This window comes from Vulpes vulpes, chromosome 1 (genome assembly GCF_048418805.1).
Source record: "Vulpes vulpes isolate BD-2025 chromosome 1, VulVul3, whole genome shotgun sequence".
NCBI lineage: Eukaryota > Metazoa > Chordata > Mammalia > Carnivora > Canidae > Vulpes > Vulpes vulpes.
The window spans coordinates 32,214,169-32,241,607 of NC_132780.1; the positions used below are offsets into that span (position 1 = coordinate 32,214,169).

Sequence of the window (27,439 nt, forward strand, 5' to 3'; positions counted from 1 at the left end):
TGGTAACAATGCCTTTTCTTGTTTAGACACATGATACCACCTGTTCACACAAATACCCTATAGTAGGGATTAGTCCCGGATAGAGCATCGCAGCTGGGTGGATGAGCACTGAGATCACCCCCAGGGGCTAGGTGGGAGACAGGCACTCATTCCCCACCACAGAGGGGACACTAGTCCCATTTAAAAGAAATAAATTTGGCAAAATGCATCCAGAGTCTTTAGTGTGTTATAGTTATTTAATACTATTTCTATAGATGTTCATGTACATATACACACACACACAACTTCGTGATTTCTAACCCACTTTGCTTCTAATGACACACATTAAAGAAATAATGTTCAAAGAAATCCCACAAAGATTTAGGCACAAATATATTTATTGCTCCCCACTACTACCACAATAAAATGTCAGAAACTTAAATTACTATTAAGTATTAGGCAGACGTTAAACATGCGTATGAAGCCTTATGAAGAACTAAGCCAAGGAGTCTTCAATAACTTTGTTAACATGAGAAGCAACATAGTTTAGTCTCTCTATATATCCTACACACTTACAAAAAACGTCACATTTTAAATTGCTTAGTCTATGTGACTATTAATGCAAATTAATGGAAGCAGATGGTGTTTAAAAAAAATAAGTGTCCAGTGCTCAGCTTTCATAGTAAATATGATAAAGCAGGATGCATCCAGATTTTTATCAAAAGCATTAAGAAAATCATTTCTGCCTTTTATAGTGATGAAAGTGCCTCTCACAGATAAATTTTCTTATCAGAATGCCTCCCAGAAAGGGTCTAGGTCACAGATCAGGTTTTTAGGGACCTGGGTCTTGATTTCTGTCTACACTACAGGCAGGGCGGGCGCCCTGGGTAACAGTGCAGCCAGCCAGCAAGACTCTGTGACCTCAAAACTGTCACCTCGGCTAGGAAAACAAATCTTCATATTCAGAGCATGCTAAGGACACCACGTTTTCATAGTAAGTAAAGTATAGGTGCAGTTTTTTAAAATTACTTCTAAGTAAATTTTATAGAGATACACCTTTTCCAAGTGTCCCTAGATAATTTACTATATATAATTATCCCAAATACCAGACATAATTTATGTATTTATATCAAATATACATATATAGTATTATATACTAAAGAATTTAATAAATTCTTCAAAGTAGCAGGGCACACTCCAAGCACAGATTAAAGCCCCTCTCCCTGCTTTAAAATAAAATAGTCGGGGTGCCCAGATGGCTGTTAGTTAAGTGTGTGCCTTCGGCTCAGGTCATGATCCCATGGTCCTGGGACAGAGCCCCACAATGGGCTCCCTGCTCAGTGGGAAGTCTGCGTCTCTCTCTCCATCTGCCTCTCCCCCAGCTCATGCTCTATCTCTCTCAAATAAAATCTTAAAAATAATAAAATTCAGTAAAAATAAAATAAAAACCAATCAAAGAAGTGTCTATCTCTTATTAGGGCACCTAAGTGAATAAGAAAAAGGAAAGCTGTGACTTGCTGAGGGATGGAAGTAAGAATGATGAATGATGTAGACAAGAAGTTAAGCTTTTAGAATGGACTCGACACAATGGAAGGGCGGCAGAAAGACTAGTAAAGGACATATCTAGCAGCTGCAAACAGATGGGTGTCATGCAGATTGAGGTGAGGTTTCTGCCCCAACAGCTTCCCATGTCCCCCGTGGCCCCCCACCTCCCTGCACCCTCACCCCACAGGCAGGGATGGTCCTGGTGGAGTGGCACTGGGACCACTGATCCCGCCCCCAGGGGCAAGGTCCACAGGGAAACTAGTGTTCACTCACACTGCCCCAGGGTGGATATTGGTCCCATAGTCAAAAGAAATCAATCAGGCAAAATGTATCAAGGTATTTTAAAGTTATTACAGTTCTTAAAATAAATATAACTTTTGACCCTAAAACACTGCTTTTTTTTTTTTTAAGATTTATTTATTTATTCACGATAGACAGAGAGAGAGAGAGAGAGAGACACAGGAGGAGGGAGAAGCAGGCTCCATGCCGGGAGTCCGACATGGGACTCAATCCCGGGACTCAAGGATCGCGCCCTGGGCCAAAGGCAGATAACACTGCTTCTAATAATACACATTAAGAAAAAGCTGTTTTGGGCTGCCCGGGTGGCTCAGCGGTTTAGCGCTGCCTTCTGCCCAGGGTGTGATCCTGGAGACCCGGGATCAAGTCCCACATTGGGCTGCCTGTATGGGGCCTGCTTCTCCCACTGCCTGTGTGTCTGCCTCTCTCTCTCTCTCTGTTTCTCTCATAAATAAATAAATTCTTTAAAAAAAGAAAAAGCTGTTTTAAACTCTCCTTTCCCAACAGATGCAGTAACATATATATTCACCACTCCACTATTATAATAGCAAAACGTCAGAAACTTACATTATTACACAGACTCGCTTCATGTTTATGAAGATTTTATTAAAATGAGGAGATGCTTGTTTTATTCAGGTAAGTGAAAACTGGGTATAAGGTTGATTCTAGAAAAATATATACAAGTGACTAGAAGGAAACCAATGTTTTAATAGTGTTTGTTCTTGGTCTCAAGACAGTCTTGGGAGACTGATTTTTAAAACCTCTGAGGCAAAAATAAATAAATAAATAAATAAATAAAAATAAAACCTCTGAGGCTTAGAGACATTTGGGTGGCTCAGCTGGTTAAATGTCTGATTCTTGATTTTGGCTCAAGTCATGATCTCAGGATCATAAGATTGAGCCCCAGGTTGGGCTCCATGCTCAGCAGGGAATCTGCTGGAGATTCTCTCTCCCTCTGCCCCTCTCCCTGCTTGCTCTCTCTCTCTCTCTCTCTCAAATAATAAATTAAAAAAAAAGAAACTTTGAGGCTTAAGTGTGCTGAGAATGGGTAAGATTACACATGTTGAACTGCACACCATCATACCTGGTAACATAGTTATTAAAAGAAATCTAAGTTATCATCACACACGACCACCTTCTACCTCACACCTGGCTAGTCTGTGATTTTAGTCAAATCAAAGCTTCTAAGCTCTATTTTCCTCTCCACAAAGTGGGAATAATCATGGTTCCATAGTAGTGGCATGAAGATGAAATAGAGCAAAGAATGCAGAGTGTTGAACTCAGGCATTCAATAAATGTTAATGTTCTCTCCATCTCCTGGGATGAAAAGATTGAAAATTTTGCTCCTGCTGGACAGTTCTGAGCCACTTAAAAAATTAACTCTAGGGGGATCCCTGGGTGGCGCAGCGGTTTGGCGCCTGCCTTTGGCCCAGGGCGCGATCCTGGAGACCCGGGATCGAATCCCACGTCGGGCTCTCGGTGCATGGAGCCTGCTTCTCCCTCTGCCTGTGTCTCTGCCTCTCTCTCTCTCTCTCTGTGACTATCATAAAAAAAAAAAAAATTAACTCTAGGGATGCCTGGGTGGGCTCAGTGGTTGAGCATCTGCCTTTAGCTCAGGGTGTGATCCCAGGATTCTGGGATCGAGTCCCACACTGGGCTTCCTGGAGGAGCCTGCTTCTCCCTTTGCCCATGTCTCTGCCTCTCTGTCTCTCTCACGAATAAATAAATAAAATCTTTAAAAAAATTATCTCTAAATCCAACAGCACTTGGCCACTTAAAGTTACTGAACACGTGCAACTGTCCATACTACAGGAATACACTCCTATGAGGTCTGATTCTGAGAAGCTCATGCATTGCTCCAGGTGGCTGCAGCTCTAGAAAGGGCCAACATCATACTCACATTCTACAAGGATGGGACCCAGAGGGTGCTTTTCAAAAGAAAACACTCCCGTGGGTGCATAGATAGGTTTCACATTCCCAAACACCTGCTTCCTTTATATGGCCCGTCTGAACTAGGCCACACTGTTCCAGTGTTCCTCGCCGGCTTGCATCTATGCAGAAGAAATGAGCTGTGTTCTGCACAGGGAATCTTTAAGGCCCAGTCTGCATGAGGCTGAATGGGAACAAACATGAAACCGTTTGCTGCTACTGCAAGAACTATGGGTTAAGTTTGCTAGATGCTGCTGCTACTGTGTTCTCCCTAGTGGGAACAGGACAGGAAAGGTGGACGGGTGGGTGAGGAAGAGCTTTATAGAAATAAATGGTCTCCAGCTCTCTGGTTTACTTAAATCACAAGAATTTTGCTGAATATGCCTAGTGATCTTTTAAGGGATGGAGACATGCATTTGCAAAGGAAAAAAAAGAGGAAGTCAGACTTTAGGGTCTCCTCTACAGCCACCTACACTTATGTGGAAAGTTGGGCCACCATCCCAGCCTCACCAGGCCCCGCCTCGGTGGAGCTTTCCCACCCACTCTCCTTGCTGCCTGACAGCCATGCCTGTGCCAAGTGACTTTGTCCCACTTGCCCCAGTGACCTCTGGGGGACAGCAGACATGCTCAGAGAAGCCAAAAATACAGTTTATCAGAGATTCACAAGAGGTGACCTGGCAAGATAAGGCGAAAATGGGCAAATTGGAAGGCTGACTCTAAAGAATTTGAATGATGCACAGAGGAGGAGAGTTAGCAGTGAGGCCATCAGCTGGACAGGGTGTTAGGAGGTGGGAGGGGAGCCATGAAAAACTGAAGCTGGGTACAAACCTAAATTATGAAGAGGCCAAAAGTAGGAAGGAGCAGAAATAAGTATAGAGTGTACCCTTTTAGATATCAGCTAATGTTAATATGAAGCCATCATGGTTATTGATATTTATTTATTCATTCATTCATGAGACACACACACACACAGAAGCAGAGACACAGGCAGAGCGAGAAGCAGGCTCCATGCAGGGAGTCTGACGTGGGACTCGATCCCAGGTCTCCAAGATCACGCCCTGGGCCGAAGGCAGTGCTAAACCACTGAGCCACCTGGGCTGTCTGGTTATTGATATATTTAAAAACACTTCGTTTCATCTTACTTTAGCATTGCCAAAATTACATGTAATTAGATGACATGTGTTTTATATTATCAGTGTAACACAAATCAGAGCATGTGTCCTCATTATAGAAACGTGCCTATGCATAATTTAGATTTAAGTGTCTCTTTTGAGGACACGTGCTTAAACTGTTTTGTATGAATGGAAATGTCTAAAAAGTTTAAAAACCTCTACCTTGACAAAGAACTACACAAGCCAGTAGCAAGAAGCTAGGATGCCAGAGAACAAATAAAACAGAGACTGTGTCCTCTTGGAGCTCACAGACTATGACATGTTATAGATTTAAAAAAAAAAAAAAAGGAATCTCTGATTTTTATCAGTTTCGTGACAAATATTTGGGCAGCACCTCTGAGCATCCTGCCCTGGTCTAGGTGTTTCTATCATTTCCTAGTGATCCAACAAGCTGGCAGGGCTGAATCCAATCTGGTGGGTCAAAGTCCCTCATCCTTCTGGACCACAGACTAATCTGAGATTCTGATAGAAAAAAAAAGAACTTCTCCCTAGTGAAGCACATGTAAATGTAATTCTGGATTCAATTTCACTGGCACTTCTCACCTAAAACCCAACGATAAGACACTCATTCTCTACCACCTATTTGCAACTACAGGAACATATATATAATCATATAATCCTAAACTGAAATATTTTATGTTTCAACAATGCCAAGCACTTTTGAGGCTTATTCTTTGGCTTATCTTTTCAATAACATCATATTAGTAGTGGCAACGAGAGAAGTCCCACCAGAAAATCAGAAAATCAAACAGCACGTTTATTCTCGAACACAATGCATGGAACTGACACAGACAGACTATCACTCCAGTTATACAATGGCTATTCAGAGTTCTCAGTTAATGGAACATTCACAGTTTAAGTCTCAACACAATGCACAAAGAACAGAAATATAGACAAAGTTGCCGTATTAGGGATGTGGATAACAGAATTAGCTTCCTGGCAACAGAGACAGCAGTGAGGGCTATAAATTATTTTCTATTATTAATAGTCAGAAAATAAAGTTTGACCAAACATTTCATCAGTTTGTCCTAAGTGACTTTATGCAGCAGAACTATGGTCTGCAGGCTTGCTTCGTCTTTTCTCTTAACCAGAGAAAGTACTTGATGTGATCTCTTTTCCATGTGCCAATGGCTACCAGCCAAGGGGTTCTGCACCCCAGCAGAACCTCTCACTGGCTGATTTCTACAGTGATTTTGATGAGAAATCTGCATTACTTTCCCTACAGACTCTAAGACTGAAACCAGACACCTCTAGATAAAACCACCACCAGGTCATATATAAAAACTTTTGTGCCCTTTGTGAAGGGATCTTAGACCGCTGTCCAACATACAACTCATTGCCAAAATCCCCTCTGCACATCTCTGACTTGGGGGTAATCCAAATTCTTGAACACATCCAGTTCTATTGGTAAGGCCATTTGGCAGAAAGTACCCAAAGTCTTAAAAAGAAGAATGGGTTGGGGGGAAAAGGTTAACTTTGAGCAAGCTATTCTATTTCTGAGAATTTGCCCTATGGAAAGAACTTGACATACAGTGATGGGAATATCTCAAAGATATCCAGCACAGTGCTGTTGCTTATGATACTAAGAAACTGCAAACCACCAAAATGAGTGTCAGTGAGAGATAGTTTTAATTAAAGGTGTATTTGGGGCACCTGAGGGGGCTCAGTTAAACATCTGCCTTTAGCTCAGGTCATGATCTTGGGACCCTGGGATTGAGCCCCACATCAGGCTCCCTGCTCAGCGCGGAGCCTGCTTCTCCCTCTCCCTCTGCCTCTCCCCTCTGCTCATGCACTCTCTAATAAACAAATAAAATCTTTTTAAAAAAGGGTGTATTCATATAATGGGATGCTATGCAGCCATTAGAAAGAATAATATAGATACAGAAATAAAACATGAAATGATGTATATGCTGCACTTGGTGAAGGAAAACAATTACTAATAAGTGTATACAAGATCTCTATTTTCTTTGTGAATACAAAGAAAAAAACCTTGATCATCGACAGAGAAGAGAATGCTCTTATATCTATCTCAAAGTTCCAGTTCTAAGAAGTTAGTCTGCTCTCCCTTTCCATCCCACAGCCTTTCAACTATTCCTGGTAGAACATAGTTTCTAGGCCACTTTCCACCCTGGTTGCCCTCTTAAAATGTAGAGCTCAGAATTGCAAGCAGGCCCTCAGAGGCTGCCTGACCAGTGCAGGAAACAAAGGCATGATTATCTTCTTTGTTCTGAATACTGTGTCATTAATGCTGTTGGAGATGGCCAACCATGTCAAACGGTTGGCTAAAACTTTGAATCTTTTTAACAAGAGCTGCTATTGACGCAGGTCTCTCCATTCCACAACACACAATTTTTTCCCTATAACCAGGGATAAGGAAGTTGCATTCAGTGGAGTTTAATTGTATACTTGTTCATGTTGATTGTTTTTGACTTTTAGAAACCCTTTTCTATCCTGATTTCTGACATCCTAACAAGTGGGACAGACACAAATGGGATCCACCTTTCTTTATCAAAGACCACTTTCTCAAGCCAGGACACCATGTCCTGGGAGGGCTACCAAAGTATCTTATGACAACTTAAAACATTTTTATATTAAAACAAATATGAATGTTAAAAATTAAAGTACAAAGTGGGTTTATATTTGTGCAAAAACATGTAACTTTAAAGATACAAGGTGCCTAGTTACAGCTTCCAACCTACCCTACACTTCTGCCTACGACCGACCCTGTACCACCCCTTTACATCTTTCCCTACTAAGCATAAACTCTCCTTTTCTCAAATACTACTGTGGTGGGAAAATAAGAATAGCACTGACAAGGCAGTGAATTGCAGAAAGTCAAATGGCTAATCAACCTGCAATATGTAAGAAAGAGAAAGAAAGAAAGAAAGAAAGAAAGAAAGAAAGAAAGAAAGAAAGAAAGAAAGAAAGAAAGAAAGAAAGAAAGAAAGAAAAGAGAAAAGAAAAGAAAAGAAAAGAAAAAAGAAAGGAAAAGAGAAAAGAAAAGAAAGAAAATGAGATTAGTTTAGGAAAGGCTTCTCTTTAGGAAACCCATGCTACTTTCTGAAACCACTGGGCCTCTTTCCCAGGTAATCCCAAACTATCCCTTCTTCCCTCTATTCTGTTCCAAGATCATTTCACACCTATTCTTTTGAAGGCACTCAGCTGAAGTCAATGGGAGATGAAACCATGAGTAAGGCAGAAGCTTATCTTCAGGGAGGTAAAGAGATCGAACACACACACACACACACACACACACACACACACAAATGACTCCAATGCAAGGTAAAAATGCTCCAAGAAAGGGGTGCCTGGGTGGCTCAGCTGGTTAACTGTCCAACTCTTGGTTTCAGCTCAGATCATGATTTCAGGGTCATGAGATCGAACCTTGTGTCAGGCTCTGCGCTCAGCAGGGAGCCTGCTCTCTGCCTTTCCCTGTTCCTCATGCTTGTGCTCTCTCTCTAAAATGAGTAAATAAATCTTTTTTTAAAAAATGCTTTAAGGGGCAGCCCGGGTGGCTCAGCGGTTTAGCGCCACCTTCAGCCCAGGGTGTGATCCTGGAGACCTGGGATTGAGTGCCATGTCAGGCTCCCTGCATGGAGCCTACTTCTCCCTCTACCTGTGTCTCTGCCTCTCTCTGTGTGTGTCTCTCATGAATAAATAAATAAAATCTTTTTTAAAAATGCTTTAAGAAAGTTCCAGACCAGGGGAGCACTAGCCTGCAGGAAAAAAAGAGTTCTAACCTAGTGAGACCACAATACACATGAAGAACAGGTATAAAGGTAAGAATGGGGCCCATGGGGGATCCCTGGGTGGCGCAGTGGTTTAGCGCCTGCCTTTGGCCCAGGGTGCGATCCTGGCGACCCGGGATCAAGTCCCACGTCGGGCTCCCGGTGCATGGAGCCTGCTTCTCCCTCTGCCTGTGTCTCTGCCTCTCTCTCTCTCACTGTGTGCCTATCATAAATGAATAAAAAAAAAAAAAAAAAAGAATGGGCCCCATGGTAGAGAGCCACAGAGTCAATCTGAGAAAGCTCTATTGCTAAGGGAATTACTTTTAAAGAGCTTCTGCACCATACCTGGAAAAAAATCTTTCATTTCTCATTTTCTTTTTCAGAAAATTAAAATGTTTTCCATTTCTAAAGAACATCCGCCTCTCTCTTTGCTCTTGTTGACCTTCCTCCTGTCCTCCAAGATTGCCAACATAAGTCTACAAATCAGAAAATATTACGCCCTTACACTTTTGACAGCATTTTTAAGTTTACAAAGCATTTTCAAGTAGATTATTTCTGGCAGGACTTTTTAAGTGTCCTAGATATGACGAAATTGGGCCTCGAGACTCAAATTCAATGGAAGTATCCCTGCATTTGGTCACGTCCATCTACATTTGTTTCACTCTTTCCAATTAAAAGTCATCATCCTTGGCTTTCCTAAGCTCAAGCAGAAAACTAAAGTGAATAACAGTATTAAGTCTGTAATTAAAAACTTCAGTGTGCAGAAAAATTAAACGGATGAGCACTGCAAGAAATTCGACATGGATCCCTGTGATTTTTAGAGTTTAGAATAAATCAGTAAGACCATAAGAACAGACCAGACACTTTACAAGAAAGTGGACAAATCTGTGGCAAAAATATCCAATGCCAATGGATAAATTACCCCCCAAAAAAAGGCTTGCAAAAAAGGAGCAGATCCTCATTACTCATGGTCTCCGTATTTGCAATGTGGCCTGCTCGGTGAAATCTCTGACCCCTCAAATCAATACCTGATGGTTACTCATGGGCTTGTGCAGTGCAGTGAAGTATTTGAGTCACTCTATGCATGTGTTCCCAGTTGAGGCCAAACAGGGCAACACTCCGCCTTCTTGTTTCGGCTCTCCTATGGTAAACAAGTGGCCATTTCACAATCACTTAATGCCATTGGTTTTGCATTTTTGTGCTTTGGGATGATCATTCAGTTTTTTGACATGGCCCCCGAGTGCAGTGTTGGAGTGCTGTCTAAGGTCCCCGGGTGCAACAGGGCTGTGACTTGCCCTGTGGAGAGACCCTGTGTGCTAGGTCAGCCTCGCTCATGCCTGAGTTACGGTGCAGTTGGCCCTGAGCTCAGTGTTCCTGGATCAACAATATGTATTCAACAAGGTGTCTTTAAAACAGAAACACATTGAGGCACCTGGGTGGCTCAGCGGTTAAGTGTCTGCCTTTTGGCTCAGGTCATGATCCCAGAGTCCTGGGATCAAGTCCTACATTGGGCTCCCTGCATGAAGCCTGCTTTTCCCTCTGCCTATGTCTCTGTCTCTCTCTCTGTGTGTTTCTCATGAATAAATAAATGAAATCTTGGGGGAAAAGAAAAACAGAAATGCATTTAAACATTTAAAACAAGGCTACGTATTGGAACTGTTGATGGAAGTGTTAATGACCAAAGCTCATAGGAACCTAAGCTCCTCTTTCTCTCCTTAGGAGCAATAGTTTAATATTTACTGATTCTGTGCTCACAGCACTTTACAGAACATAAATCCCATATATAATTGGCATCGACTGTATAACAATTTTTTTCGGGGGGGGGGGGTAGTTTCCCTCTCAATTTTTCCATATTCCTCATTATTTCCTAGAATGAGCAGTTTTGCTACTATATGTTCCCTGTGATATTATAGAAACCTCCTCCCCCAACCGGAGCCCTAGGTCTATTTTTTTTCTTACTGTATCCTCTGCCTGAAAGAGAACACTGTTTTTTAATTTAACCACCTGCCATTATCAAACCCTAACAAAATTAATAATTGTCTTATCACTGAGAACTCAGTCCATATTGAAATTTTTGTGATGGTCTCAAAAGTGTCTTTTTTGCAGATGGTTTGTTCAAATAAGAATCCCAATGAGGTCTCACACTGCATCTCACTTGCTGGGACCGTTCGGAGGCTACAACACAGGGATGAGTCCTAAATGAGTTTGGAACAAGAGAAAAGGCATTCATACGACTGAAAGAATTAAGGCAGAAGCCCAGCCCATGAAAATGGACAAAATAAACAGAAGTGGTACAGTGCCGGAAAGTCAAAACCATGGCAAGAGCCAGAGATAAGGCACCAACAGGCTAAGAGCTAAAGTTGAGTAAGGAGAGTAATTGGATAAATTATTGAATTATCTTAATGGAACAAGGACATTAGATTTTAAAATCCCACTTTAGATCAACAGAGTAATGGAAGACCAGCTATTAAAAAGGAAAAACCTTACAGTCACTGTATCTGATTCGTTTCACTTCCCAAACCTTAGTTTTGCAAGCACGTTTTTACATCGTGGCACCCTAATAATTACACTATTAGTTCAAAAAGATCATGGATAGAAATTTTATTTTATTTCACAGGGACTAAAATAAGTAAAACAACACATAAGGTAGTGACACTGGTACAACTGATTATTCTCTAGCTCCTGGATTCTTTTTTTTTTTTTTTTTTTTTATTGGAGGTCAATTTGCCAACATATAGCATAACACCCAGTACCTCCTGGATTCTTATCCAGATCACTCCACAAATTCAGAATGCTTGCTTACTTACTTACTTAACTTTATTTATTTATTTATTTATTTATTTATTTATTTATTTATTTTGCAAAAAGAAAATGAATATAGTCATGCAACTTATCAGGATGATAGCTACCATTACAGATCATTTACCAAGCTGGGCACTCCACAACCACATGAGGTCGATAATATAATTAGATCTAAGAGATGCGGAAACTGTGACTCCATGGTTAAATGGTACTGGTAGGGTCACATCTCCTAACTGACAGCAGCAGGACTCTAAAACCAGCCTGGACAACCAAGTCCGGAGCATAACACTCAAGCCACCCTCAATCAGAGGAGAGCGCAAGAAACCAAGGTTCCCAAATGTTTCGCTAGCAACCTCTGAACACACACCACTTCTCTCTGCACAGCAGATACAGACACACATACAGAAACAAGGGAATTTTGTACATGAGCAATATGTTCATTAATTTAAAAATAAGAAAATTAAGCAAGACAAACTAAATAACAAATTGTAACAAGAAGTGTTGGCAAAGATGCAAAGAATCAAGGAACCTGCGTGCACTGTAGGCATGAACTGGTGCAGACAGTATGGGCGCTCCTGAAAACATTAAAAATAAAATTACCATACAATCCAGTAATCCCACTACTGGGTATTTGCCCAAAGAATACAAAAGCACTAATATGAAGAGCTACATGCACCCCATGTTTATTGCAGCATTATTTATTTACAACAGCCAAATTGTGGAAGCAGCCCAACTGTTCACCAACAGATGAATGGATAAAGCAGCGGTGTGTGTATACATAGTCCATTATAATGGAATATTACTCTGCCATAAAAAAGAATGAAATCTTGGGGTGCCTGGGTGGCTCAGTCAGTTAAGCATCTGCCTTTGGCTCAGGTCACGATCCCAGTATCCTGGGATCGAGCCCCTGCATCGGGCTCCCTCCTTCTCCCTCTGCCCCCCTGCTCATGTGCTCTCACTCTCTCTCTCAAATAAATAAATTAATTAAATCTTAAAAAAAGAATAAGATCTTGCCACTTGCAACCACATGAATGGAACTAGAGAGCATAATGCTAAGTGAAATAAATCAGAGAAAGACAACCATATGATTTCACTCATATGTGGAATTTAAGAAATTAAACCAAGCAAGAAAAAAAGAGGCAAACCAAAAAATAGACTCTTAACTATAGAGAACAATCTGATGGTTACCAGAGGGGAGGTGTGTGGGAAGACAGATGAAATAGGTGACAGGGATTAAGGACTGTACCTGTGTCCTCTGGAAATGCTAAATCACTATTTTATACACATGAAACTAATAGAACACTGTACGTTAACTATACTGGGGTTTTAAAAAATTCTAATAGGTCTCAGATTTTTTTTTGAGCGTTCATTATCAGAAGTGCCTCCAAAATTTTCTCTCCTCCCTAAAATAAGATTTTCTAAAATGCCTTCATATTTAGTCACAATTTTGTTTTTCCCCACTTGAATTAAAACAAGACAAACTCTAGAGAAGGAAGAAATAAGAACTATAACTTAGCACCCACTCCCATCAACTTTGCAATATTTTAATTAGAGGAATAGGACTTAAAAAATAGTTGTCTTGGGATCCCTGGGTGGCGCAGTGGTTTGGCGCCTGCCTTTGGCCCAGGGCGCGATCCTGGAGACCCAGGATCGAATCCCACGTCGGGCTCCCGGTGCATGGAGCCTGCTTCTCCCTCTGCCTGTGTCTCTGCCTCTCTCTCTCTCTCTGTATGACTATCAAAAATAATAAAATAATTAAAAAAAATAGTTGTCTTTAGCACAGCTCTGAAAAAGTTTAATGATTACTTTAAATATGATCAATGGTGCTTGTCTACATGAAAATTAATGATGTATTATAACATTGTGAAGGTTAAAAGATTTTGTTTTGCTTCTTTTCTTAGAAGAAAGGTTGCCAGCATCTTTATCACCACTAAAAGGTCATTTCTGCATTCCAAAGGAATTTTTTTCTAATTGTATTTTGAGAAACAGATTTTCAAAAACATTTATGCACCAGGAGCCCACAGATCATCTTAAATCAAATACTTCATATTCCAGTACAAGTCTGGACACATCAAATCTGAAAGAATTTCTTCAGGCTTACAAAACCAGCCTATGTGATTGAATTTCCAGCCAAATAGGAATCTTAAACTTTTCAGTTACTGTAAGGAGAGAAGGAAAAAGCCAGCAAAACTTCTGGCACTGAAACATCTCACCCAGGGGCACCCGGGTGGCTCAGTGGTTGAGCGTTTGCATTCAGGGTCCTGGGATGGAGTACCACATTGGGCTCCCCACAGGGAGCCTGCTTCTCCCTCTGCCTCTGTCTTTGCCTCTCTCTCATGAAAAAGAGAAAAGAAAAGAAAAGAAAGAGAAAAGAAAAGAAAAGAAAAAAGAAAAGAAAAGAAAAGATCCCCCCCCCCCCCCCCCCCCCGGTCCTTGTAAGGACCATCAGCATAATCTAGGAAGTAGAATATTTTACCTGTTGGGTTTCCAAATCCTCATTTACATTTACTCATTTGACTCCTCTAATTTAACAGGACAGGCAATTATGGCAAACATCCAGCAGAGGAGTTTCACCACTGTATCTAAGTCCCATGCCACCATGTGGGAGGGGGAGGAGAGGCAGGTGACCCCCGTTTTCCCAACAGCGAGGATGCCACTGTGCTTCGGGTTGTGGATGTGGTGTGAGGCCGGACAATGACTCGCAGGGACTAGCTACGGGCTCATCTAACTTCATTAGCACCTATTACCGTCCCCATACTAGTGATCCTCAGCCCATGGTGTGCAGGCCAGCCACAGCACCCAGAAAATTGTCAGAAATGTACATTCTCAGACCAATCCCTGAATCACAAAGTCTGTGAGCAGGGCCCCGTGATCTATAGTTTAAATACAGCCCCCGTGGGATTCAGAGGAAGATGACAATTGGAGAATCACTGTAATAAATGATCTTTGGCTCAGTGGTTGAGCATCTGCCTTCAGCTCAGGGCGTGATCCTGGGGTCCTGGGATCGAGTCCCGCATTGGGTTCCCCGCAGGGAGCCTGCTTCTCCCTCTCTCTCATGAACAAATGAAATCTTAAAAAAAACAATTAAGTGGTCATTCATTGAGACTGCCATTATATTTGAGTTCAATTTCCATGAAACCCTGAAGAACGGTTTACTGGTCTTCAAGTATTCCTACTGGAAGTAGAGGCAAACACACAGGGAAGCTCGGGACGTACAAAAGTTTTGTGCAAGAGGGTGACTAAGGAGACAGTGAGCCCTCCACGCTCCTTTCTCTTCTCCAGGGTCCTCACAACAGCTGGCAGGAAAGGTCGCTACCCTAACTCTGGCTTCCCTGACCCACTAGGTGACTCTGGTTGCCAGCGTCTGAGGAGACTCCCAGCACCCGCCTGCAGCGCACCCGACCCGAGGGCCAGAAGTGCGCGGGCCCGAAGCGCAGGGACCCGAGCGAGCCTGAGCTCACATCCTAGCTCTGCCATGTTTAGGCCTCAGTTTCCCCACAGGTGCAACAAGACGTACAGTACAGCCTTCTCCGCAGGGCCACCGTCAGAGCGAGTTAAAGCCCCCCGCCCCGCACAAGCGGCCTTCCGTGCCAGGCAGTCGTGTTCTTCCAACCTACCAGAACTCTGCGATTTTAAATACCTTGGGATATACCCAAGTCTCTGGAAGAGAAAGGCTGCACACGCCTAAATCACCTTCTCTACAAAAGCGCCTGATTAATGGTTTTTTTAAATAAAGGTGACAAGAACCACAACCACATTCATTCCTGACGAAGAATCACATGATACAAAAAGAGCTCACCCTGCGCCGAAAGCAGTGTACACAGCGTCTAACCGCAACACCTTGATCAAGAGAAAACATTTCAAAATATTTTCTTTAGACATCCCTAAGCTGTTACGGGGGAAAAGCCAAGGCGCCGTACGGACTTGCGCAGGTTAGTCAAGAATGTGATTGGATGAATTAAAGAAATTACAGCCTGGCAAGGTTCAAGCAGGCAGCAGGCGGGATTCCAAGTTTCTGCTGGCTGACTCCGTAATGAGTCTTTTTCTGCAGCGGGTAACTTAATAGCCAATCCCATTTAATATTCTAATTAAAAGATCAATAAGCCATAAGGAAAGAAAGCTTCCACTTAAGAATGTTTTAAACACGTTGGGGGTCGACATGAATATCATTAATGAATATTGTTTAATGAACACTCAGGAGATGATAACTTTAATCTTCACAGAGACTTGGGTTTGAGTCCTGGCTTAGCCATTTCATGGGCCAACCAGCCTTGGGCAAGTCCCTGAGCTTCATAATTGATCCACCTGCTTTTACTTTTGTCCTCATCTTGTCCATTCTACACCAGTCACAGAATCTGAATCTGTTCTCAAGCAGGCTGAAGACCCTTCCTACCTCAGGGCCTTTGCACATGCTGTTTCTCTCCCACCTCACCCCCCAGAGCAACAGAGAGCTGACTTCATACTTGAAATCCTAGGAATCATTCTTATAAAACCCAACAGCCTCATATACCAAAATGGGCATTAAGTAGCATCATGGGAAACAACTCTGTCTCCATGCAGTCAATCTAGATGAAAGAGGGAAGAAGCAAATTCATCTGTTTTCCCTTCGCTCCCACGGTTGCCTTTGCTCTTCCCACCTCATCTTTTCACCCCTACTGCAACTGAGAAAAGCCTGAGAGAGGGACAGAGGTTTCCTAACTTTGGCTGTTCCCAGCCAGACCAGTGGTAGTAATAATTAGTCATGAACTGTCATCCCCCTTCATGCCCACCTCCATCTCAGCTGTCCTCCTCGGCCCCTCATCTCTCCTCCTGCTTTCCCTTCATCTCCCAAGACGGGAGACACAGCAACACAGAGGCAGGAGGGCTAGACCTCAGGACCCCTAGAGCTACGTGATCTTGGAGAAACTGCTGCACAGGTGGCAGGAAATTCATCTGGAGCCCAGGAAAAGGAGGAGAGGAGTCTGATCCTGTCCAGAGACAGGCTGTTCAGGAGGAGGATGAAAAAGCAATGGGATAAAACAGAGTGATTACAGAGCTTTCTCCCCGACTGCTGGGCCTTTAAGCCCTGCCACCCACAACCCAAAGACCCAGAGCTGAGAGCCGGCAATGTTCACAGGTTGCCAGGCATGGCCTCTCACTCCTCAGAGAATCTAATCTGATAAAGGAGTCCAGGTTCCTTTGGGTCCGTGATGTTTTAAGATGACTTATCTGTTCCTGCTGCTGCTGGACCTGGAGGATTACCCGGCTGAGTATCTGCAGTCAAGCTTCTGTCTTAATGCGGGAGGAGTGGTGGACAGCACCGTGTTATTAAAGAACGAGTGGAGTTTTGTAATCGACTTTCATAAAACCCCAAGATGAGAAGTTCTGTTTTAGAATTACTGATACCTAAAAAGGTACTAAAAATTAAGGCCTCATGGGGGGGAGGGGGACTTACCACAGGTTAAGTCTGTATATTTATTGCACCTACAATGTGACTTTTTTTTTTCTCCAATTTGGAACTTGTTTTCTTTCTTTTCTTTTCTTTTTAAGATTTTATTTATTTATTCATGAAAGACACACAGAGAGGCAGAGACTTAGGCAGAGGGAGAAGCAGAGGGGAGCCAGATACGGAGCTCCATCTCAGGATCCAGGAAACAACCTGAGCTGATGGCAGATGCTAGACCACTGAGCCACCCAGGTGTCCCTGGAGCTTGTTTTCTGACTCTCTGCATCCAATCCAGTGCTGTTGAGACTGCTGACATTCCAGACATGCCCATATAGAGAGAAAGTCCTCACCCTAGAGGGCCTCAGTGATGTGGAAAAGACCCAAGCCCACCAAGAAGGTCTTCCCTGGGGAACGTTCTGACCCCAGGACTGTGTGTACAATCCCCCAACCCTAATTAAGGATCATTTTCCCCCTCTAGAAGCTATCAAAAGATGAAAGCTGTCCCAGGAAGAACCACGCTCACTTCCTCAGGACAGACAATAGGCAGCCACCTGCTTGGGCTTTATTCACCAGCTTCGGAGTTCCTATGTCATAGAGTCACTGCCGTTCATACACCCCAGAGGACAAGGAGGAGAGAGAAACAAAGGAGCCAGGTGGCTCGGGCAGAGAGAAGAGTGGGGTGGCTTCTCTCCCACACCCCCACACTGCAGCCCGGGGCTCGCTGCTGCCCATCTCAAGCTGTGCACAGACAGCTGTGTCAGCCACAACAGGAAAAGGAAGGAAAAATGGTCCTTCCTAAGGATTGCCTGGCTTTTTAGTCTAAGGGAACAAAACCTGGTAAACACGAAACACAACCTGTCTTGAAACACCACTGAGGCGTGTTAGTTGGTAACTCCTTTACCAGTTAGGTTTGATCTGCCATCAACAACTCCTTGGCAAGTAGGGCAGAGTCGGGGGGGGGGGGGGGTTGTAACTGGCCTGAGGTTATACCTACGGCAGAAAGTCAGGGGACAGAGCTTCACAGTAGGGTCCGGATGGAGTACTCTCCACTCTCTCTATTGGAAGGCTCTGGAAAAATAGGCCCAGAAGAAGAACTATCAAAGTGAGCGTGAAGAAGAAATAAAGTCATAGAGAAGAAAAGTTGAGAATTCATCATATATGCTTTATTTGCCTCCATTTCCTGTGGAGTAAGTGGAAAAAGAAAATAAACTTCTTTGAAATTAGTGATGATATTAAAATGAAAAGAGGGTATAGGATTTCATCTATAATTTCATGCAGTATCTAGTTCTTGAACCAGACTTTAAAACTCCTGCTCTTTATATATTTATGTCTATTTTCCCCCTCCATAATTATTGCATAAACGAAACATGTTAAAATTCTAGTCAGAGTAGCATCTGGGTGGTTCAGCAGTTGAGAATCTGCCTTTGGTTCAGGGTGTGATCCCAGGGTCCTGGGATGGAGTGCTGCATCGGGTTCCCCAAACGGAGCCTGCTTCTCCCTCTGTGTCTCTGCCTCTCTCTGTGTATCTTTCATGAATAAATAAATAAATAAACAAGATCTTTAAAAAAAAATCCTGATCAGAAAAAATTTCCACTAAATTAGTCTAATTCCAAAAAAAAAAAAAAAATCCCTTTACCACGGTTAACACTTTAGGATATGCAAATGCAGATATATAAATACTTGGTGAGTTGTGAGAGGACCTTTGTTTATAAAAATTTCTTTGTACCTACTAGGTTGTTTTTTTTTTTTTTCACACAAGTCGTGAATATCTCTTTGTTGAAATAAACACAGATCTGTTTGCATTCTCTTTGCAAACATTCTTGGCAAATATCCCTGCTATTTACTGCTAAAGCAGTCCTAGAAAGCAAACGGGGCATCTACACACGCTGCCAGAGATCAACAGCCTAGAAGAACCAAGTTTGCCTGCTGCAATCACGGAATCAGGAACCCTCCATACACCATGAACAGGCCTTTAGAAAGCCCTCCTGAGTTAGTAACTCAAGTAACCCTAACAAAGGAGTCTGGATCCTTCCCTAAAGAATCACCTGCTGGTAGCCTGAAGGAAGAAAAACCTCCACTCATCATTTCCACAGAGGGTCTGCAATATGGTTTAGAAGGACGACTGATGTTACACAAGGGTAGGGATTCTCATCATCACTCTCTCTCTCAGTTATTTAGCCATAGAAGATAGCCTTTCCTCAAAGGAATTACCATCCAGGATTTTTAGCACATGTTGCAAAAGGAACCAGCCACACCAAACGACAAATAGTCTTCCCCCTTCCCCCTTGCACAGCACAGGCTGGTCCGCCAGGGAAAATGAAAAGCTCTAGTGTGTTTCATTACCGTTTTGTGGGGTTGTAGACGGAGTTAGGACTTTACAAACAAATACCCCAAAGCCATGCTTGTGTCATCTGTCTTGTGGTATTCAGTGTGCAGGAAGAGAAGTCTTATCAGCCCTATCCATTTATTTATAGGAAAGACAATTTAATTGGAAGGGGCCTGAAATCCATCTCTACATCCAGCAATTAATTCAGAAAGGACCCACCCACGACCAAGGCTCATCGCGCAGTCCACGTGGCCGGAGGCTCATTACTGTCGCCACCAATTTAAAATTAAGACCCTTCTCGCGCTCAACCCACAAAGTCTCACTGCTCTGAGCACTCTTTGCTGAAACTTCACATTAGGCCTGTTTTCATTTCGCTCAGGGGCTTCAGGTTTACCCACTGTGGCAGGGTAAAATTATTTCTGAAAACGGAAAAGACCGCTGGGCTCTTCAAACTCACCCAGGACTCTCCTCGGCCCGTCTGTTTTAACAGATTTTCATCAGGTGTCTGCCCAGCGACAGGATGTTGTGGCACGTTTTCCTGTGCATTGGTCCCAGGACGCCGCCAGCCTCACGTGAGGGACTCGCAAGACTCAGCAAGCCCCTGCAGTGTGCAGAGCACAGGTTATCCAAGGAGCAGCTGCAATCTGAGAAGGCTGGAAAGGGACAGCGACAGGGAGCCGCCCATTCCTTCCTCTCCTCCCTCCGCCCCGACTGTTCCAACCACGACTGACCTGGGTACACAGTTGTGACGTTGCTGAGATAATGACCTGATGTGTTTCCCCAACGCTGGGGGGGCTGCTGCAACCCTAGCTGGTGAGAACCGTCCGTGCTCTGTGCTTCCCAAAGCCAGGAGCGAGCCTTGCTTCCCAAGCCAAGAACACTTCCCGTCTCTGCCTCCAAGCCTGCCGGTCCAGGGGCCCCGCATCCAAGCCTTATCGCCCCGACAATGAACTCCGGGCTACGTTAGATGCGCCAGAGCGACAGCCGTCTCCCCGCTGCCAGAACAGGTTTCCCGCACCAAACGGGTAGCAACACACAGATGCCTTACAAGGTGCTCAGAAATCAGGACGCACAAGTACCTTGCATCATAGTACTGGGGCGGGGTGGTGGGGTGCGGGTGTGGAAATGCCTGCAGGAGACAAGCGACAACCCGATAAGGAAGGTGACATGGCCGAGATGAGGAGACAAGAGGAGGGCAGCCACAGATGAGGCTGGGGCACAGGCCAGGAGGACTCTGCTCCCCAGTTCACACCTTCAGGTCCTGCCCTCCCACGCCCTCCACTTCACACGCAAACATCCTGAAATGGAAAGGTTCACCTCCACCGAGGTCTCTCAACCTTTGTTCAACCAACATTTCGGGCTGGATGTGTCTGTGACATGGGGGCTGTGCACCGCAGGGGTTCGGCAGCACCCCGGGCTTCCACCCACCAGATGCCCGTAGTGCCCACCCGCTTGGTTCGGTCTGTAACAAGCAATAAATGTCGTCACAGATGGCCAAATATCCCCTCCTGAGCAGAACTGTCCCCCACTGGGAACTGTTGACCATCCGAAGCCACGGCACGTCGGGGTTCAGTGTGCACACCAGACAACGGCGCTGGCTAAGGGGGGGCGTGTGGCAGCGGCACCATCACCCACGGTCCAGGGACCGTGTCCACCCCCAGGGGGCTCACCTTGTTTCTAATGCCCTCAAAGGCCAGCAGGAGCCCTGCCTCACATGTGGGTCCATTCCCGTGGCTGCGTGGGATGGGATGCCGGAAACCATGCCCTTCTGCAGGTTTCCTCGAACCCCTTGGGACCCACATCCTCAGGCTCCTTTGCAGGGTGCTCTGCAGGGGCTGGCCCTAAGCCCCCTCCTCCCACCCTGGGCCTCCACCCCCAACTGGGTGATCTTGTTCCTTCACAGCTGCAGGGATCATCTGCACAGGGCGGGGAAGCTCTGCACAACCTGACCCATGGTACACATTCTCTTTTCTGAACTTGACATGCACAGTTCCCACTGACACTTCCCTCTGATGTCCTGCAGACCCTACAACTCCACTTGCCCCGAACTGGGCTCATCTCCCTACGCCACACCCACCCCACACCTCCTAGAGTCCTCCCACTTCATAGCAAGCAGCTGCCCGCCCCCCCCCAGGAGCCTGGCATCGCACCTCTTTCACCTCACAGAGTTCCTTCTTCCACACCTCCACACCGCCCACCTCTCTCTGGCCCCGTGGCCCCAGCCCAGGCTAGGTTTCCCTTACCCCGTGCTGCTACAGGTGCCCTGCTCCTACCCCCAGGCTAGAGGGCGTTTCCCAATCTGGGCTTCTAGTTACAGAACTCACCCGGCTTAAAACTCAATGATTTCCCACCACCCTTGAGATCAAGTTTAAAATTCCTTTTTTTTTTTTTAAAGATTTTATTTATTCATGAGAGACACACAGAGAGAGGCAGAGACACAGGCAGAGGGAGAAGCAGGTTTCCTGTGGGGAGCCCAATGTGGGACTCGATCCCAAGACCCTGGGATCACACCCTGAGCTGAAGGCGCTCAACCCCTGAGCCATCCAGGCATCCCAAGTTTAAAATTTCTTAACATGGCTAACCAGGCCCTTTAGGACCTTACCCCTACTCCACGCACTTCTCCGACCCTCCTACCCAACTCTACCCTCCAATTCAAAATCGAACTCAACTCTTGGGCTGTGAACAAAGGATGCTTTCCCACCTCTGTCTGGAACAGCCAGCCCCTTCCAAATGGACCGCACCTGGCTAACTGCACCTCATACAATAAGACTTCACAGAGTGAACCTCCCGGCCCCCCACCCCACTGTTCCAGTACTCTGCGATCCTAGCAGAATGTACTTCCCTCCCCCTGGGGAGCACTTAACTCTGCAGCCAAACATGCCAGATCTCCCCGCCACCACCTATCAGCTTCTGTCTGGCTCATTCCTCCGCACGGTGCTGGCAGGTCCGCTGCTCACTGCTAACCTCCAATCTGCGATGGCTCATCCTCATGAGTGAATACCAGGGCCGGGAGCCATGGTGATGGCCAAACATATACATGGTGTGGAACTAGCCTCAAGGAAAATATCCAGGCAGGGAAACGACATAACACGAAGAGTTATATGCACTCAACAGTATGTAGAAAGGTAGGAAAGGGGCCACCTGGGAAAATAATGGATGTTAGGAGATGCAGAAGGGGACAATTATCAGGACCAAGTGGAGACAGTCTGGAACCTCCTGCAAGACAAGGACTAGGACTCAGGTTCTGAAAGTGGTGAGGGGCAAATCAGTGGGCATAGAAATTAGCCAGAGAGGGGTTCCGGGGGCTCAGTCAGTTAAGCATCTGCCTTCAGCTTGGGTCATGATCCCAGGGTTCTCTGCGTCAGGCTTCCTGCTCTGTGGGGACCTGCTTCTCCCTCGCCCTGTCAAATATATGAATAAAATCTTTTTTAAAAAAAAAAAAAAAAAGGAAAGAAATTAACCAGAAAGAGGTCAAATTTTGCAACAATTAACCTCTTTTGTAATCAGTTGAGTTTATCAGGTTTTTTCAAGTGAAAACATCGTTTGTGCCCCCCACCCCAAAGCTCTCTTGTGGTGGGAGAACCATGGGTCACAGGGTAGGCCGACTCTCCGCCATAAAAGCACAAGTAGCAACAAATCCAAGGCTTGAGGTTCTTCAAACATCAGTCTTCTCACAACAGACATAATCGGACAGAAATACTAATAAACAGAGTGAAAAGTTGACTTGTTACCTCCCCTCACGCTTTGGTTACACGATATTGAAAAACTGGAAAAATTTCAACCAATAACCTTTACGGGTATCATTTGTGAAGGACAGACTGTACCAGGCGTCTTGAAATATGCTTTTGCTTAATTCTTACAGCCAGCCTCTGAGGGGAGTATTATTATGTCCGCTTCACAGGTGGGAAACAAGTTCTGAATGGACATGAGAATTCTCCGTCAAATCTGACCCCTAACCCTTTGTTCTACGTCTTCTCAACCAAGTAACTGACCGAGGAACGGCGCCCAGCTGTAGCCCACCTGTTTGAAGGGACTTCGGCAGGTATCTATAATTAAGGCAGGAATGTTCCAACTTGAACCAGCTGCTGTCATTTTCCTTTTAAAATTAGCTCTGGCCTGAGGCAAAACATGCCTCTTAAGTACTTCAGATTGTTTCGTCAATCGTGGAGAAACCTTTACTAAAAAGCTGCAAGTTCTTTCTCTCTCCTTCCTGGATGGTTGAGAAAAAAGAATCCCAGAATGCTTACGACCTCTGCCTCTCCTTATATGCAACTTGTTCTTGTTACCCAATAAAGGGGGTCCTAGGCCCCTTGGACTTTGTGCACAGTCTCCTGATCAGTTGTCTGGGAAAAGAAGCCATTTACTCTGCGCTCATTACACATCAAACATTTTCCAACACTGTCTTTCTTAAATACAGTCGTATCCTAAGTTGGGTGCTGTGATCACCTCTACTTTACATGTTAGTGAGCAGAAGCTGAGAGGAATCCAAAGTCTGTGCTCCTTCCACTCTGGAGACCATGCTGACTCGGCCACAGTCAGCCTGGCAGGCTGTCGTCCCTGCAAGAGCTCTGCTCCAAGACCAAAAAGACAAAGGTCTTAACAAGGATGGAGGGCACTAAGGGTAAGATGAGAAAATAAAAGGAGTGGCCCTGCAAAGAAATTAGATCTATGTGCAGTGTTAAAAACTCAGCAAAAGGGGCACCTGGGTGGCTCAGCGGTTGAGCAACTGCCTTTGGCTCAGGTCATGATCCTGAGGTCCTGGGATCGAGTCCCACATCGGGCTCCCTGCAGGGAGCCTGCTTCTCCCTCTGCCTGTGTCTCTGCCTCTATCTCTCATGAATACATAAAATCTCTTAAAAAAAAAAAAACCACCACAGCTAAATAAGTGGAAAATAGAAGACCGTCCCCCTATAGGTCTCTCAGCCTCGGCACTAGTAACTGGCTGGATAACTACTGGTTTGGGGGCTGCCTTGTGTACTGGGTGGTGTTTAGCAGCATCCCTGGCCTCAAATCACCCAATGCTGGGAGCACCCCTCCCCTGAATCGTGACACTCAAAAATATCCCCAGACACTGCCAAATACCACCTAAGGGGCAAAATCACCACCCTCCCCTGCCACCACCAAAGCCCCTTGAGAAATACTGCTCTAAAAGAGGTGCCAAAATACATAGTAACAACTGGTCATTTCGGGGCCTTATCTTCACGAGGCACACATTTTCCAAAGTTCTTTTTCTACATCCTAAGGTGTAAATCAGCCAAATGCAGAAATCATCTTAAAAGAAGAAAAGAGGGGCAGTCCTGGTTGCGCAGCGGTTTAGCGCCGCCTGCAGGCCAGGGCGTGATCCTGGAGACCCGGGATCGAGTCCCACATCAGGCTCTCTGTATGGTGCCTGCTTCTCCCCCTGCCTGTGTCTCTGCCTCTCTCTCTCTCTGTCTCTGTGAATAAATAAGTAAAATCTCAAAAAAAAAAAAAAAAAAGAAGAAGAAAAGAGTGCCCTCAAATTATTCATTCATCAGGACATTAGTGGCATTTAAGAGATAGTGTTTACATTCCCCCAGACCTGTGGTTTGTCGAGAAATTAATTTATCCCATCCAGGCTTTGATCTTCAGGCAAATTATTTCCTGAGACAAGATTTAACTTGTGACGGACCCTACAGGCTAACCAGCTGTCAGAGCGGAACTGGCATCAAATTCCAGGTGGCAAGGGGAGAGGGTGCTTCCCGACCCTGCAGAGGGACTGTACGCAGTAACACAACCCAATGCCACCGAGGGGTCTGATTTTCCCATGAAACTGCGATACAGCTTGGCTTTGTGTTCAAAGGAGAAAGAGCTTTTTAAGAGGTGGGTCAGTTTTATGTACCAGCACTAGTATTTCTGTGACGGAAGGTTTTTGTTGTTCTTGTTTTTATTTCTTAATTTCACAGCAAAGAGAGTCACACCCAAGTAATCTCTTTGCTTTTTTTTTTTTTTAAGATTTCATTTATTTACTCATGAGAGACAGAGAAAGCGACAGGCAGAGACATAAGCAGAGGGAGAAGCAGGCTCCCTGGGGGGAGCCTGATATGGGGCTTAATCCCAGGACCCCAGGATCACGACCTGAGCCAAAGCCAGACACTCAACCATTGAGACACCCAGGCATCCCGATCTCCTTGCTTCTATGGCTGGTTTTCACTTAAGAGGAAAGGAGGAAGCTTCTAGTCTTCCAACAGCTCTTATTCATCTTGCATCTGTTCTGCAAGGTATATGCTGCCAGCCAGATGGAACAGATGAGCCCTGAATAAAACATTTGTTGTATCGGCATCTGCATGCTTAGCCTATAAGAATGCTGACTGCAAGCGAAGACTAAAGAGTTAATTTTACTAAGTATTCATACCTTATTTTGTGCAGTACACAGAATAAAGCACCCCTACAACCCCACCAAAGATACCCAAGTCTTAATTCCCAAACCTAAGTATCTTATCAATGAGGTCATTGAAGATGTGCCTCAAGTTAAGGACCCGTGAGCTGAGGAGTCGCTTTTGTTATCCTGGTGGGTCCAATGTAATCATGAGTCCTTGAGAGCAGAGTTCTCTGGCTGTGAGAAGTCTTCAGAGAGACAGAAATGGGCCAACAGAAACAGTAGCTGGAGAAATCTGAAGTGTGAAAGGGATTCAATTCACCATTGGCGGCTTTGAAGATGGAGATAAAGGGTCCTGAGCCAAGGAAGGGGGTGGGAGGCTCTAGAAGTTGGGACAACGAGGAAACAGATTCTCTCCCAGAACCAGCCCTTCCCACCCCTTGATTTGATTCCAATGCATCCTATGCTGACCTTCTAACCTACAGAACACTAAGATAACATATTTGTGTTGCTCTCGGCCTTAAATCTGAGGGCTCTGTCATGGCAGGGATGGAAAACTAATATAGTTTTTGGTGGCTGGAAGTGGGCTCCTGTTGTAACAAAAACCAAGAATCGTGGCAGTGGCTTTGGAACTGGGTAGTGGGTGAGCCTGCCGGAATTTTGCGGAGCGCTATGGAGAAAGTCCAGACAACCTTGAGCATACCTGTGAGGAGACACAGGGACAGTAAGGAGAGCTAGGGAGACGCTCAGAAGGAAGTGAAGGCCATGGAGGAGGAACCCCAGATTGCCATCGAGACACCCATGCTGTCAAGAGCAAAGGAAATCACAAGGACTACCAGTCTAGCATCCGCTCCTTGCTGTGGACTGAGAAAGAGCAGCCCCCAAGGGGTAGAAGGCACCTGAACATCAGAGGGGTGATCCCGCTGTCCTGCCAGGTGACCTGGGGTTAGACAACCCATGGGAGCCACACTTGGGGATGACCACAGCACCCACCTCGCAGTAGATGAGATTAATGAGGTCACGTGGGCAGAGCTCTCGTCCAGTGCCTAGGACGGGACAGGCACTCAAAAATTCTTGTATCCGAGCTTAGAAGGAAGCTTGGCTAGAGAGGAAGGCATCCTTCCTTTCTCCCACAGGAAAGCATGGGATAAGTCTTCCCTAGGGAGGACTGAGGATCCATGCATAAAAGAAGGGAGGAGAGGCAAACCTGCATGTGCAGGAAGCCAGTGCCACATAAATCAAAGGCAAGATTTGGGAACTCAAGGCAGAGAAAGACAAAAAGGGGACCGAACTGTTTCTCTGGGTGACTCTATTACTGGAAATGTGCCAACTGCAGCCTGAGAACACTGGGCAGAGATACTGTGCCCCTCTCGGTGCCAACTTGGACAGGAAGTGATGCGGCTGGGTCCCACGGTCGAGAAGCCAGCGGGAGGGGGTGACGGGGGGCATCCTCAAAGAAAGACATCATTTTTAATTCTCCGGCTGGGCTTCCTACCTCAGCCTCCCCCTCGCCCCTGCCTCCCTCCCATCTCCATCCATGAAATTATAATATACAACGAGCATTAGAAAGACCATGATTGTTCTGACAGGGGCCCAGCAGAACAAAAATTTTGCAGATGCTCCTAGAATTTTGTACGTAGGAGGAGTGACAGGTATTGTCCTATTGGGACAATATATTTTTTTAAGTCTTGGTGCTTTCCTAAAGTTTCTGGGAGAAGACATCCCAAGGAAAGAAAATAAAGGCACCAAAAGCATTTGAATATCCCTTCTGTCTTTTTTGCATCTGTGCCCTCAACTATAAATTACCCAGGATTTGCAGTCGAGAGTTAAATGCCAGCCAGCAGGGTAATGCATAACTAAGAGCAAGAAAACGGCACCTTAGAAATGATGAAGATAAAG

General features: G+C 45.0%; 1 protein-coding gene across 6 annotated transcripts in view; it reads right to left on the bottom strand.

The window, feature by feature from the left end:
- Window positions 1-27,439, bottom strand: part of KANK1 (KN motif and ankyrin repeat domains 1) — a 205,924-nt gene that overhangs the window by 151,384 nt on the left and 27,101 nt on the right. For 2 of the 6 annotated variants that reach the window (XM_072761868.1, XM_072761855.1), the window contains exons 1-2: window positions 19,935-20,332; window positions 19,661-19,804 (exon numbers count right to left, since the gene is read on the bottom strand). The exons of 2 other annotated variants lie outside the window; for them this stretch is intronic. The gene's annotated coding sequence lies outside the window, so the exon portion shown is untranslated. 2 more of the 6 variants (XM_072761878.1, XM_072761853.1) reach the window with 2 other exon arrangements.